This window comes from Ursus americanus, chromosome 31, assembly GCF_024610735.1.
Source record: "Ursus americanus isolate L20-20 chromosome 31, mUrsAme1.1.p, whole genome shotgun sequence".
Classification (NCBI taxonomy): domain Eukaryota; kingdom Metazoa; phylum Chordata; class Mammalia; order Carnivora; family Ursidae; genus Ursus; species Ursus americanus.
The window spans coordinates 6,559,008-6,573,633 of record NC_142157.1 but is presented as its reverse complement, the minus strand read 5'-3'; the positions used below and the strand labels follow the sequence as shown (position 1 = coordinate 6,573,633).

The 14,626-nt window shown below is 45.6% G+C and overlaps 1 long non-coding RNA gene across 1 annotated transcript in view; it reads right to left on the bottom strand.

Moving 5' to 3' along the window:
* Nucleotides 1–3,873: 3,873 nt before the first annotated feature.
* The window catches only part of LOC123784889 (uncharacterized), a 39,674-nt gene continuing 28,921 nt past the window's right edge, over nucleotides 3,874–14,626 (bottom strand). The window contains exons 2-7 of the long non-coding RNA XR_006777569.2: nucleotides 12,982–13,292; nucleotides 12,077–12,172; nucleotides 11,259–11,365; nucleotides 10,597–10,736; nucleotides 9,381–9,524; nucleotides 3,874–7,048 (exon numbers count right to left, since the gene is read on the bottom strand). This is a non-coding gene — a long non-coding RNA (uncharacterized LOC123784889). The remainder of the gene's footprint in view (nucleotides 7,049–9,380; nucleotides 9,525–10,596; nucleotides 10,737–11,258; nucleotides 11,366–12,076; nucleotides 12,173–12,981; nucleotides 13,293–14,626) is intronic.

Below are 14,626 nucleotides of genomic sequence, written 5' to 3'. Positions count from 1 at the left end.
CTTTTTATTCAAATTCTGTACGGGGTGATTTTTATAAATTTTGAATGTCATTTTGTCACTTGAGAATGTCAAAAGCAAACATTTTCCATTTTGTTATAATTTTTCTATTTGGACAAAATCAAGCCTAAAAGGCCATATTGAGTCTATGAAAACATATTGTACTTTAAAACCTGGATCTTCAGCTACATTCAAACCCAGCCACCTGGGGATCTAAGCTCCGGGAGTTGAAGAGTGATTGCCTCATGGGTGATGTGGAAGATGCCCGGATACAGAAGATGGCTGGTTCTTGGTTCAGCAACAGAAAAAGTGGCTCTTAAGAAAAAGGAAAAAAAGAAAAAGAAAAAAAAAAAAAAGCCGGGAAGGGAATTCACTGGCAGAATGTGAGGCTCCTGGAGCAGGGGGCAGCCGAAGGAACCAACATGGGGGACAGGAACTCGGGCAGCTTGAGAAGTCCACAAAGCAGGGGGCATCTGGGGCGCCTCTCAACAGAAACTGCCTAACAGGCTGCCCCAGCCACTTGTTGCTTTGACAGCCCCATCCACCCTTCGTCATGTAACAGTAGCTTTATTTCAAGAAATTCCAATTGACCAGACCAACACCACGTGCACGTGTACGACTCAGCCTTCAGAAAGAGAGAAGTTCTGCCACCTGCTCTCAACCCTCTCTGACAGGAGGCAGCACTATGCCCCACCAAAAGTGCACGCAAGGGAGGTCTTCCTCTGAACAGGCAGGGTGGTTGAGTGTTGAACTGCCCAAAAAAACCTCAAAACATGAGCTGAAACAACATCTACTCTACTTCCTAAGGAGGGAATACTAGCTTCGGTGATTGACACCCAAGGCATACGAGAGAACGGTTAGTCTGCCAGCCCTGCTGGTATCAGCCATGTCTCTACCAACAAATCAGCCATGTCTCTACCAACAAATCAGCCATGTCTCCATCAATAAATCCTTTCACTGGGCTGATCCCAAGTTCTTCCTCTGTAGTTGGGGCTGACAAATAGTGCCCATCTCTGGGTTGGCGTGAGGATTAAATGAAGTCATCCCCATCCATCCTTGGCATAGAGTTTAGGCTCATCGCTATAGCTCATTTCATTAACATGAAACTTCAAGGTTGGGTGCATACCAAGCTTAGAATCCCCCAAAGTAGCCTTTCACTGAATCACATGACCAGTTCCTAGGCTTGTCAGTTATAAACATCTGAGTCGTCACCCTGGGTAAATGTGGTCACTGACCTCACTCACTAATACTAGAAGTAGCTTCTCTCCTGTTCAGTTGCTCCCTCCCTGTGCTACCCAAATCACCACCCAGTAGATGACCTAGGTCTGACCTTACCACAGTGACACCAGGATTGGTCCCCATGATCCACGATATTGTCATATATGTTTGGCTGAACTTCTCTGAAGCTAAAATTTGAAATGTAAGCAGTTTCTATAACAGAATTTTTTACCGACCACTCAGTTCTAGAAAAGTTCTTCTCCTTGAGTTGAAAGTATTGGTTTGGATTTGGGGAGGACTGCCACAAGATGGTTCGGTTGTTCTCTGTTCTTGCTGCTCTGTGCAGAGAGGAGACCTCAGACGTCTGGCTGAATGAGAAGTATGACTGGGGCACCAGAAGAGGGGGAACATTAAGAAAAAAACCAGCAACAGGGGGTGTCCAGTGGGCTCATGAGTGAAGGGCAGAGGCCATAAGAAGTCAAGACCTAATTTTATAACAATACCCTGAGCTTTTATCAATGTTTCCAGGATGATTTCCAGCAGCTTCTTCCTGTTGATAAACACTGGCATCTTGGTTCATGCAAAGAAAATAAAACCAGACCTTGATATACATTTTCCCAACTTCCCTCCCCCCCCAGAGCAGCGATTGCTGGGCTAGGATCTCAAGGCCTGACTCTCTCTCGGTGTGTAGAATGGCTTGGAAGGGGCATCAACACTGATCCACCCATGGGGGGTGGGGCGTCTGTCTGGCTTAGTCAGAAGAGAATGCGAGTCTTGATCTCCTGGTCATGAGTTCGAGCCCCACTCTGGGTGTAGAGATTACTTAAAAATAGACTTTAAAAAATTAAATAAAAATAAGTTTAAAAAGTTAAAAAAAATTTAAAAAGGTTGATCCAGAGGCAGCATCCAGGCCAAAGCGGTGACTAAAAGCCAACTGAACTGTCCAGAAGAAGCATCATTCTGAAGTGGCTGCTGGAGGCAGGTCCAGGTGCAAAGCTACGGGACACAAAGCAGACCCAAAGCACAAGTGAAAGGCTGTAATGGGGACAGGAAGTGGCTTCTGAAAGGGCCTCCAGAGCCATTGGAACACGGCAGCAAGGAGGTTTTATGGAGTGCTTAGCATGGGGTTGCAAGACACCTGCTGCCTCAGAGACAGAGGGCCTTGCTTTATAAAGAGTCTTTCTCTGCCTGGCAATTTGTCTTTCTCTCAGCTAGACTTGGAAACCTACCTACTTAGAAAGCCAAACTGAAAACAAAAGCACAAAAGAAAGTCTAATGTTCTCTCATAAAATTCACTCGCAAGTGTTCAGGTAACATCTGGAATGTGAGGGCAACATCAATTCAAGCGTGTCCTCTTCAGCTCCTCCTCACAGAAAATTCTGTGACCTTCTCACTTGGGGCCAGGGCAGGCACACCTGACCTGCAGTGGCCTTGAAGCATTATAAAGAGTGACACTTAAAAACCCAGGGTTTCTTCAGAAGCAAGAGGCATCTAAGTCTGTGGAAGTTTTAGCAAATAGACTTTCCCCACCGCTGTGCACAGTGGAGGTTTGCAGTGGCCATGAGACTCTCCCTGGCAGGGAGGCACCTTGTCCTGCAGGCACTCGGGGCATAAAAATGGAGGCAAATGTGGCCTTCATCAGTTATAGTCCTGACTTCGTGGTTCCCTGACCTTACCTACCCTCCAGTCACATCCCCGAATGGAACATTTGGACATCAGCTGACCCCGACCCCTTGGTGAACTTCACACACATAAACACGTATACTCTCAGGCCTCTGTTCTTTAACGCTGACCACAACCTGCCCTCCTGCAGTTTCCTCTGTTCCATTTTTACGTGTATTTGTTTCATAGCTGCCATATTTATTTCACTTATGGTACAGATAAAGCTTCTATCAGTTTTAATTTTTTTTCCCTCCGACATTAGACATTTTGGAAGAGGACGAATGACAGCAGATTATTTCATGTTGAACTGCCCAAAGGGTAAGACCTGGGTATGTTGAAACAGCATGCGGTGCCTGGCCCCCGGCTCTCAGGATGCTGGTTCTGGTGTTGAGAGCCAGCCAGCGGGATGTATGTCCCATCTCCACCATGGGCTGGCTGTGAGAACTTCTTCCACAAGTTACCAAACCTCTCCGGGCCTCAGTTTCTGCCTCTGTGCAATGGGGACAATGACAGTATCTACTGATGAGTCTGGGGGCGATCAAAGTTTCTGTGTCCATAAACACTCAGGAGGGAGCACGGCCTAGAGGACTGGCTGTGGGGTTGCTAATGGTGATCCCACTCCATTTGGTGCAAAGGCTTGCCTGCGTCCCGGGAGCTAGGAGTTATGAAAGCAAAAACAGGCATGGAATAAAGGGGATGTTTTCCCTAACGTCGAGAAGTCCCTCCTGATGCCTCGCCAACTTGAAGCCTTGTCCTGCTACTGGACCAGAGGCTGCCAGAGAGTTTAAAACAAATACTGATGGTTCTGAGGGGTCTGCACTGACCATGGAACTACGCTCCGAATTTCCTAGGGACAGCGTGGAGTATCAGCGCCGCCTCCTCACTTACGTGCTGACATCTTCCCCTGAGAGGCTGAGCCCCCACCAAACAGACCGGCAAGTAATCACCAAGGATTCTTCCAGGAGCCCGTGTTTATTAATGCACCTTCGTCTCCAGTTCAGAATGTTTTTAATCTTGTAAATCAGTAACCAACCAAGGTGATTGCCTCTGATTTTAAATACTTCATGTCGTTTTTAATGGGTTTTACAGAGCTGGGATCTGATGAGCATACATGTAATAGAAACACATCCTCCTATCATTTTTTTTTTCTTAAACACGTTTTCCTTGTACGATCTGGCAATAAGACAGATACGTATAGAATAAGTTCTTTTGCTGTGTATATTTCTCCTGGCAGAGCTCCAAGAGCATTTAGCAGTGTATTAATCAGCCAGAATGTGAGCTCAACAGACCACTGCATTTTCCTACCACACCTGAGAACCCAGTTGAATACTCAGCACTCCTGTCGAGCCAGGAATGTGTGTTCAATGTATCCTGAATCCACGGATTACGTATTAGCACTCTCCTTTCCAGGTGACGGTGTGGATAGCCAGCAGGACCTCCTAGCCCTGGGAGTGGGACAGACAGGGAACCGTTTTGCCCCTCTGGACATCAGGAGAAAACATGACGAATTCTCTCCGACTCATATTACATCTTAGAAATGTCCGCCAGAATCGCCAATAGGTTTGTAAGATGAGTATGGCAATGAAACTGGTACGGGGTGATTAGTTATCTTGTCATTGCTGATGGATTTTCACAGAGATGGCAGGGGCAAGCCAGGCTTGAAGGAAACTGAGCTGCTAAAGTTTCAAAAAAAAAAAAAAGTAAAAATGGAATAAAAGGATGAAATGGATTTTGGATATTTTTGTACAGGAAAATCCAAAAAGTCAATTTATCTTCCTTTATTAGATTTGATGGAGATTTAGGAAATATCATAAATTTCAAGTAATCTAACGGCTTTTCTCACCGTGAGGGTGCTGCGGTTTCAGGTTTCTGAGGAAAGGGCTGCTTCTTGCCTTGCCTGTTCTTCTTAGAGGCTCTTTAATAAGCGAAATGTGTGCGTTGCCAGCTCTCAATTACACAAAAAGAAGGGAATGCTGATCTCAGAGGCACTGGGAGCAGAAGCAATTGCTTCAAGGAATATGAAGTCAACAGCTTTGCCTTCATGAGGGCACTTACCTAGCACACACTGTATGGTACGCCCGGCTCTCACAGGCATTATTCTAGAAGGACGATCCGCCTTCTGACAGTCTTAAGAAATCAGCAAAATTAAACCTCTGAACATGAGCATTTTTTTTAATTGGCCTCATTGCCTCTTGCTTGCAAAGTGTGTGTGTGTGTGTGTGTGTGTGTGTGTGTGTGTGTGTGTTTTAAGGGCATTTGCATGCAAACAAAGCTATGCAGTGAGAACCTGGCTTGGTTTACAAACTGCCCCCAAACAAACTTCTCAGCATAATATTACCTTTAAGGTATGTCTTGCATGCAAGAAAGGCTCATATATTTGTATATTTTCTCCAACTTTGTTTTATTCTCAGAAATCTGAGGAGTTTATTCCCTGGAGCCTATTTAGAATGATGTTTCAGGTTCAGCTGTGTGTCCCCTTTGGCTTTCCTCCTGAAGCGGAGAAGCATTTGCGGAGCACACCAGGTGTTACTTTCATATTCTCAGACATACTAGAATACATTAACACAAACACTAAATCAAAACATAGCAAAATTAATGATCATTGCCAGGGTATCTAGACCCAACTCATTACAGCACAAGATCTGCGTGCATTGCGTCTCTTCTCGTCTGCACGATCGGACAATGTGAAGCTGATCTTAATCGGTATTTTAAGTGTTAGTTGATGTTCACATAAATTATAGACCAAAATTCATCTCATTTACTCAGCATCATGTCATCCATTTCCTTTGGCTTGTTAGATAATGACATATCCAAAGACTGGGTTCTTGGGGTTTCATTTTGCTGGCCTGGGCCCAAAGAAAACTCACTCCTTTGGCCTGAGCCCCAATTTCATGCTTGGGAGCTAAAGCCCATGACAACCGTTTGTCATTCCCATCTTTTTCTTTCTCTTTTTTTCCTACTATCTGGAAACCAATTCACCAAAGGAAACTAGTAAAACTCTTCGGTAAAACATTAAAGAAAGTGAAGTGTGTGGGCGTAGCCTTCCTACAGATGTCAAACGGCTAAGGACACACAGTTCCTGGGCATTCTGTAGACCTTTTTAATGGTACCCACACCAGCCACGCTCTGTAAGTGCACAGTCCTCTCAGGGTTAGACTGCCATCCCAAGCAGCTAAAGCAAAACCATTAATTACCTGCCACTTCTCTATTCTTCTGTAGCATTCTTTCATTAGCACGGACACCAATGTTTCTGTATAAAATGGTACTTTTCTAATTGCACTCTCTGAGTTCACTCATGGTAACCAAGCAAAAGGGAATGTATATTTTTCTAAAAATCTATCGACTAGCAAAACAAAGCTCCTCTAAGGCACCTAGACTTATCAAGCACACGAACACTGCCGAAGTGAGCGTGAGTGGTTGCCATGAAAAGAGGAACACAAAGCAATCTCATTCAAATTTCTCAGTAACTGTGTTTTCCCTTCCCCGCACAGGAATGGCCACGGGTCCTCTAACAGGGGCAATTCAGGAGTGGGGAAGATCCTGTTTATCCACTGGAAAAAGTACCGGGGAAGAATTTGATCGACATGATCCTTGGGAAGCTACTTTTCCAGAATCCAGGTGCACCTGTCTGTCCAAGGTAAACCCAAATGACATTCCTGAGAAGACAGGAGAGCGTACTGAATGATGAGTGACCGAAGGAGATAGGGAATCCCCAGAATAAAGCAGAGGGAGATTGACTTATCAACAGATGAGGTCGGTATTGCTAAAATTATTGAGTTAAAACTTTGCCCTTTACTTCACAAAGGAAGCTGGGGAGATATCTCAGAAGCAGGTGGTAAATTCCCAAATGAGGATGGAGGAAACCCTTGGCAAAAGAATAACAAATGTTCTGGTCTTACAGTCAGTCAAGGATTTCGAAATCTTAGGAAACGTGCAATTTCATTGCCTGTCTCTAAATTTCGAAGTAAAAAGAAGAGGAAATGAAAATAGCCTATTTAAGTTGTAATGTGCTCTTATCAACTTGAGAAACTATTTGGATGGTCTGGATGGTAGGACAAAGGGAATGCCGGTCATTAGATTCTTCTGGGGTCAGCCAGTTGCACTCGTAGATTCCTGCTGCCTCATCTTCCCGTCCTCTTTCTCTGTTCAACATGTCCTCTGAGGCACTAACCTGCAAAGGAATTGAAGTTTGGTTCGTTTTCTGGGCTCCCAGTATCCTGACAAAGAGAAGCCTACCACAAACCTGTCAGCATCAGAAATTGCTACAGAAATTCCTACTCTGTGTTCGATTTGATTTATTTCATTTCAAACCAAAAATGGACTGGCATGCACCATGCAGGACACAGGTGACTGAGAGAAAAAAGACCAAATCCTGACCACTGGATGCTCAGAAGAGGCAGGGAGGAAACAGAGAAACCATCATACAACAAGGTGATTCGTTCTATTTAGTGATTAGGGGGAAGAGGAGCGGGGGAAAGGTGGCTTCTCCGTCTGCATGAGGGGGTCAGGGAAGGCTTCCCAGAGTCCATCAGAGACGCATCTCACAAAAGGCGGTGAAGTTGTAGGGAGGGCAGGATGGAGAGTGCATGCCAGAGAAGAGAGCTGCAGGAAGGCACTGATGCTATATTGGGAACGTATGGTGTTTGGTGTTCCAGAAGCTACAGAATATTTGATGTGGGTAGGCTTTTGTCTATGGGGATGAGGAGGGGAAAAGAGACCAGAGAGGAAGGCAGAGCCCAGATGGTGCCAGGGCTCACGTGACAGCCTAAGGAGCTTATGTGTATCCATATATAATGAGGAGCCCTTAAAGGACTACAGGCTGGGAAGTGACGTAGTCAGCTCTGTGTCCCAATGTAGCGTACAAACTGGAATGGGGCAAAACTAGGGAGGTGAGTGGATATAAGCCTACCGCAATCCTCCAGGTGGGGAAGCAAAGCTGCAACCGACCAACCCCCAGAAGTCCTTCTGTTGACCAAACCAGAAGAGACTGAAGCCAATGCCCTGCTTTGTGACAGGCCCTGCTCTCTCTCTCATGGGACAGTGCTGAGGTTCTCCACATTCATGCAGGTTACATAGCAGGTACACAACACCTGATACTGTGGAAAGAGAAATGAACTGCTAAGCTGGACTGCAAATGGTCCCCAAGGCAAATGATGGGATACTACTAATGGTACCTGCCACATAATTCCACTGGGGGCAGCCCTGGAGGTGACCAAAGGCCTCTGCAGCCCTCCCGCAGTTCAGGCACAGGGCTCCCCATCCTGCCATGGCGCTGGCTGGAGCAAAAGCTTGCCCTCGAGGGCCCCCTCAGTAAATGCAGTATTTTGAACACTGGCCAATTTAAATCTATAATTCAACTACAAAGTGACAAGGAACACTTTTTAGAAATTTTCTTCTAACGTGACTTTCCAAGGTTCAGAATCTCCTCCCCCATCAGCTTCACCACCAAAGTTAAGAGCTAAAACAACATTTAGAAAAACATTCAGTTTTCCTGATTGCTTAAATAATGTTGTTTTTATCCACTGGAATTTGCTACCTTTCCTAGTCAACACGTAGAGCTTTAGTTCACCAATACAGCGTGAATTATAGCAGGTTTCATCGGTCAGTAAGTTAACAAATATTTTTGGCATGCCTCCTGGATCAAGACGCTTTCAGTTATAGAGAATTAAGACCCAATTAAAAGTGGCTTAAACAGCTATGCAAATGGATTATCTCACATAAAATGTCTTGCAGATGGGGAGGTTCCAAGTTTGGCTAATCAGTGGAGCTCAACAACGTCGTCGAGGCCCCCGAGTCTCTCTCCGCCATCCCTGGGGTGTTAGCTTGTGGCCTTGAGCTAACTCTCTTCGTGATGCCAAGATGGCTGCTGTAAATTCAGGCATCACATTGCTCTCTCCTGGGAGCAAAGACGATTGTCGCAAGAGCATAGAATATGCTCATTCCTAAAACAATAACCAGCAACAAGAATAGGAAAACCTGGGATTGACTTAGAATGATTATGATGTACTCTCTGGGCCAGAGGAAGGGCCTAGCCTTTTCTGAACACATGGTTACAAGATACTAGACACAATCAGGCTTGTGTTGGTAAAGAAGCAAGGATGGTGGTTGATAGATTGGCAGCTAACAATGTCTACCCCTATTCTAAGTCCTGGAGACATATCAACACACGAGTCTCCCAAGATCCTCTGGCTCTCAAGAAACTTACCTTCTAGTTGAGGGATGGGAAGGCTGGTGGTTCAACTTAGAAGAAAAGAGAGGAGCTTAGCTATAGAGGCAATCAGCCTCAAAAAATAAAGTAATGTGATGCACGTGCCTCTCTATGGGTGAATTTAGTATCAGGAGGAATATATGAAATATATTAAGTATCGTAGAGTTGACTTGCTAATTGTGAGCGTGAAACGTTCTAGACGTGAGAATGTAATGGGCAAATAGAATGAGAACAAATCAATCCCCCATTTAATTTCTGAACATTTACTGCATGCAAAGCATTGCCCAGGACTCACAAAAGGCGAAAGATGTAAAGCTCAGCTCTGAGAACGTCAGTGTCGTTGGGTGATGACGTATTTGTGATGGATGTGAATTGCCAACAGAAGTTCCAAAGAGGACTAGAAATAATGAGCTTGTCACTGAAATAAATCTTGTCAACTCTGTATTTTGAAAATAATTCAGGAGAAAAAAACGTGAAAGAAGTCATTTTTTTAACTATATAAATTGGGGCGTGGCTAAGAAGGAAGGTAGCAAAATTAAAACCGGAAGGACAAAGGGTAAGAGCGTAAACTTGAAAATAATCCTGACGCATGTCGTTGACTCGTATATTGAGGAAAATTAGTCATTTAAGAAAGCGTTCTGCATATCTCTAGCAGGATCCCACTCAGGGTAACTACTGGATAAACAATACTGATGGTGATAATAGTAGTAGTTGGCACATAGCACTTCCACATCCCAAGTCCCGTGCTAGACACTTTACGGATTAGCCCACGTAACCATCACATCAAGCCCGAGAAGAGGTGCTACTTGATCCTTATTTGAAGACGAGGGAAATTCCGGGGGAGGGAGGTTAAGTAACTTGCTCAGGGCACACCAGTAAGCCGCCAGTGAGTGGCAGAGCCGTTGAGCCGTTGGGCTCCCGAGTCTCTGATTTCAACTGCTGTGTTAGGACAGAAGCCCCGAAAGAGCACGATCAGTAGGGGGAAAATAAAGCACACCTGGGAGGCATTCTTCTCAAGATGTAGAAGATGCCAGAGTGAATTTGAAGTGCTATTCTTTGCGACTCTGGCCATCTATGCACAAGCTGTTTTGAAAATGGGGTCCTCCCAGAGGGGTTCCACTGCCACAAGGACGATGGGGAGGGAAACAGACTAGTCCTACAGAGGATCTGGTGAGGCTGAGAGACTAACAGGTGGTCCTGCACCTGAGGAGGGGGGAGGGGGAGTCCTTCCTGTAAGGGGGAGGGGGGCCCCAAGGGGAGGGTGAAAAGAAAAGGCACTTTCCAATAGACTATAGGCTTTAGAGGACTGTGCACCCCGTTCCCTCTTACAGAGGATCACAGAATGAAAAGCCAAAGCGGGTCATCGCAGAGAGCCGCGATGCGGACAGCTTCCAGAACAGTCTATAACACAGTCGGGAGGGCGTGCTGGAAGATGTCCTGGAGGCTCGAGCCAGAGGCTTAGCCTTCCTCATCTTGCGGGTTTGCCCTCCATTTGGTTGCTCCAGGCTTACTTTTTTGGCATCCATGTCACCATTTCCTGTAGTTATCGTCTTGTCCTCCGCTGCATAAAATGACCCCACTGAGCCCTTCCAAAGCTTCTCGACAGCTATTCTGTGAATGTGAATTGGGGCATGTCGCCAACATACAGATGCTGAAACACACACACCAAGAAAACACTTCAAGTTTTCCATCCCGATATAGGTCCTTTGGCCGAATCCGCTTAGAAACTCTTGCAGAGCGACAAGAACACTGGGTTAGTATTTCAGTAGTCCTGGAGTAGCTCCGGGGGATTTCAGACAAATTACATACATTACAGAGCCTTGCAGCACCTCAGTTTTATCAGCTGTCGAATGGCAATAAAACGCCCTGCCTCCTGCAAAGGGTCATAAAGGTGCTATGAGAACGAAACGGAGTATCATGCAGGAAAGCCATTTGAAAGGGACAAACCACTGCACAAGGGCCGAAGGTTTTTATTCCTTTACGCCTGTGACTACAACACTGGTGTGAGGAAATCCTCCTGCCTGCAACGAGCACCCCAGCTCTGCCCCTTCCACCCAGTACCACACACAAACGACTAAGGATTGAACCGCAATTGGTCAGCTCAGGCGGCCGTAACAAGACCGCTCGGACTAGGTGACTGAGTGACTGACACAGCACAAACGTATTTTCTCACAGTGTGGAAGTCCAAGATCAATGTGTCAACCGACTGGTGTCTGGGGAGCCCTCTCCTCCTGGCCTGTAGTCGGCTGCCTTCTTGGTGTGTCCTTACGTGGCTTTCATCTGTGTGGGAGCAAGGAGGGAGAGAGAGAGAGAGATCTCTGAGGTCTCTACCTCTGATAAGAACACCCATCCTCTCAGATTAAAGCCCCATTCTACAACCTTGTTTAGCTTAATTAGTTCCTTAATTGCTCTATCTTCAAATACAGTAACGTTAGGGGTAAGGGCTTCAACATATGAATTGTAAGGGACCCAATTCAGTTTATAACAAACATCCAGAGAAAGGATCAAACTTGTTGAGTCCATTCAAGTCTTATTAAGTCAGACAATTTCTGCCCTGTACAGTGGGCAGTTATCTAGAACAGAGTGTCCTAGCCAAGCCCCTGGTGGGATTCTATTTTGACCGTGTCTAGAACTCGGGAACTGGTGACCTCTTTGGTATCTATTAACATAAATTGATATGTAGGAGCGTGTCTTGCCTTTAGATGGAAAGAGGAGGTTTTGTTAATGTTGTTGTTTTATTTGATCTGCACAGGACGGTCTGAGAACAAGGTAGAATGCATCTGCCCCAAGCTAAACTTCATGGTTGGTTTTTGTCCTATGCAGGGAACGGTTAAAGGCATGCGTTGTAGGAGGGCTTAGTCCCCATCCCTCCTGGTACTTCCTAGATCAGAAGTGTGGGCATCCTTGAACATCAGCACTCCTGGCACACACGACTTCTCAGCACGGAGGCCCCCTCAAGCAGGTTCACAACCAGACGGCATAAAGAGTTACCTGAATAGGGCAGGCGTAGAGTGGTAACTGTTTACTTGCATATGTGACTATCCCAGACTTCAAGGCACAAGTGGCAGGAGATGGAACAATGATAGGCTTTACAGGGGCAAAAGCAAGAATATTTAAATATCAGTATTTATTTACCAATCTATCAATACATCAAATCTCTCTAAGCTGGTGAGGCCTGGGGCATTTGGGTTAAACGCTCACGCTTCTAGATCTCAGGACACAGCCTGAGGAAGGAGATGAGGAAAAAGCGGAGGGGAGGAATTTCTAAAGGTGACTGACGATTATGCCCCATGTAGGTAAGATTAATCTTGTGGGGGGACGCCTGGGTGGCACAGCGGTTAAGCATCTGCCTTCGGCTCAGGGCGTGTTCCCAGCGTTATGGGATCGAGCCCCACATCAGGCTCCTCCGCTATGAGCCTGCTTCTTCCTCTCCCACTCCCCCTGCTTGTGTTCCCTCTCTCGCTGGCTGTCTCTCTCTCTGTCGAATAAATAAATAAAATCTTTAAAAAAGAAAAGATTAATCTTGTGGGTACAATAGAGATAGGTTTGAAGTGGATTCCACTGGCTCCACATCTGCTAGGATAGGACACCCTGAAGAGCTTAATCAAGACGCAAGGTGCTAAGGGAATCAGCCAGTCCAAGAGTTGTAGCCAAATAAAGATCCAGGGTCCAAGGGTGCGCTCTGCCTCTCTCTCTCTTATCTCTTTGAACCAAGTCAGCAGAGTCAGAACCGCTGTTCTCATCTCGGCCTTTTTAATCTGACCAGGGTTGTTATTATTTGCTCTATCAAGGAATTTGCTGCCGTACCCATCCCCCAGATAGAGAGCATGGTACAGGGATACTCTTAGTATTTAGTAATGCTTTCACAAGGGCGATGATTACCTTGGATCACTCACCTGTTCATGTGAACACCATCTGAAGAAAGCCCATAGACTCACTGTAGGGGATGAGCGCCAGGAACAGAGCAGCCTATGTGCCAGAGACGGGGCCTCGGGAATACAACTGTGTCATAGGCTCAGCAGTCTCCCTAGGCATGGCTCTGTCACCAAAGGAGACAGCCTGAATGTGCGAGGACTTAATTAGAACCCGGTACTGCAGCCAACAGGGCAGGTGGGAAGAGCCGAAGAGAATAAGCAGCCACCTCCAGTTTGCTGGGGGACCGTAGGCGGACAGGCAGGGAGGCTGGACCCCGAATGACGCTCATAATCTGAAAAGAAAAGAATCTCCATTAAGATCTCACGCGCACAATCTGAATGAGTTCAGATTTATTTCAAGAACACATTTTCCCCCAGCCCTGAAATAAGTGTGAACCGAACTGTGAAAAACAGACCTTGACCATATTGTTGTCACTACCAATTCACAGCAACAATCTTCAGTTTGGAATTATCGCCCTCTATTTCTTTTTTGCATTGAAGGATTTGGAGATTAAAAAAAAAAAATCTCTAGCCAAGATGACTCAAAAGATTTCCATTTTTGAAATCTTGATCATTCTTCTCCCAGCCTCCAGATCCGTGGTACATCACACGCTGCCATCACTGGTGCTCACTGGGACGTGCCTAATGAGAGGAGGCCTTCCCCTGGGCTTCCGGAGAGGTCTCTGCAACAGAACTGTGCCCTACATAATGCGAGAGAACTGCCTGGGGGATTCTAGTCCTTAGCAAACCTCAAGTACGAACCAAGCTTGTTCTTTCCCATCATGTTCTAAGTCAATCTGAATGCATTACAAACCACAGAGTTGCAAATTGTATTTGATTATTTATAACCATAAAATAAATGGAATAATGTAAGTCTTGTGAATTTTTTTTTCAATGACGGATAAGGCGAGGAACAGAAAATTCCCTGGTGGGGCTAAATGATTAATGTCTGATGAATTCAGACAGTCTTGCATTTGACAACCTTTCTTGAAGGAGTGGAAACCAGTTTCCAGGGTACAGTTTCCAAAACTTTTAAGTTTCCTAGCCCTGAGCTCATTCACAAACCACCGGAGTTCAGGGAAATACATAAATTTTTAAGGAAGAATACATATTTCTTTTCTCTGGGCAACTCATCTTCTCGTGGCAAAGGCCACAAAATAGCATCCTTTCACCTGCTTCTAATTTGGTATAAAGGCAAAAATAATATGCCTAGGTATTTACTTCTAAAATCCTGCTATAAGAATACTTTGAGATGAAAGCGAGTCCGGTGAGTTACTGTCTGTCATTGGCTTCCCATGATTAAAGGTAGGTACATATGCAACCTGGGCGAACCACATCAAAGACTTCATCAGGCCGTCAGGTAGAGCGCCGAGCGGCCAACTGCAATGGGGCTCTCAAGTTAATATGCTTTCACTTGATTAAAGTCTGGACTCCTAACAAAACAGCAACATGGAGACGGAGATGCTGTCTCTCTGTGTTTCCTCCTTTGGATACGTCTCTCTCAAAGCTTCAGATAACTGGACAACAAGACTCTGTTGTTGTCATTATCGCTGCTAATGGCCAACATTTATTAAGTATGTTTCCGGCCCTGCACCAGACCCTTCAGACATGTTATCTCATTGAATCT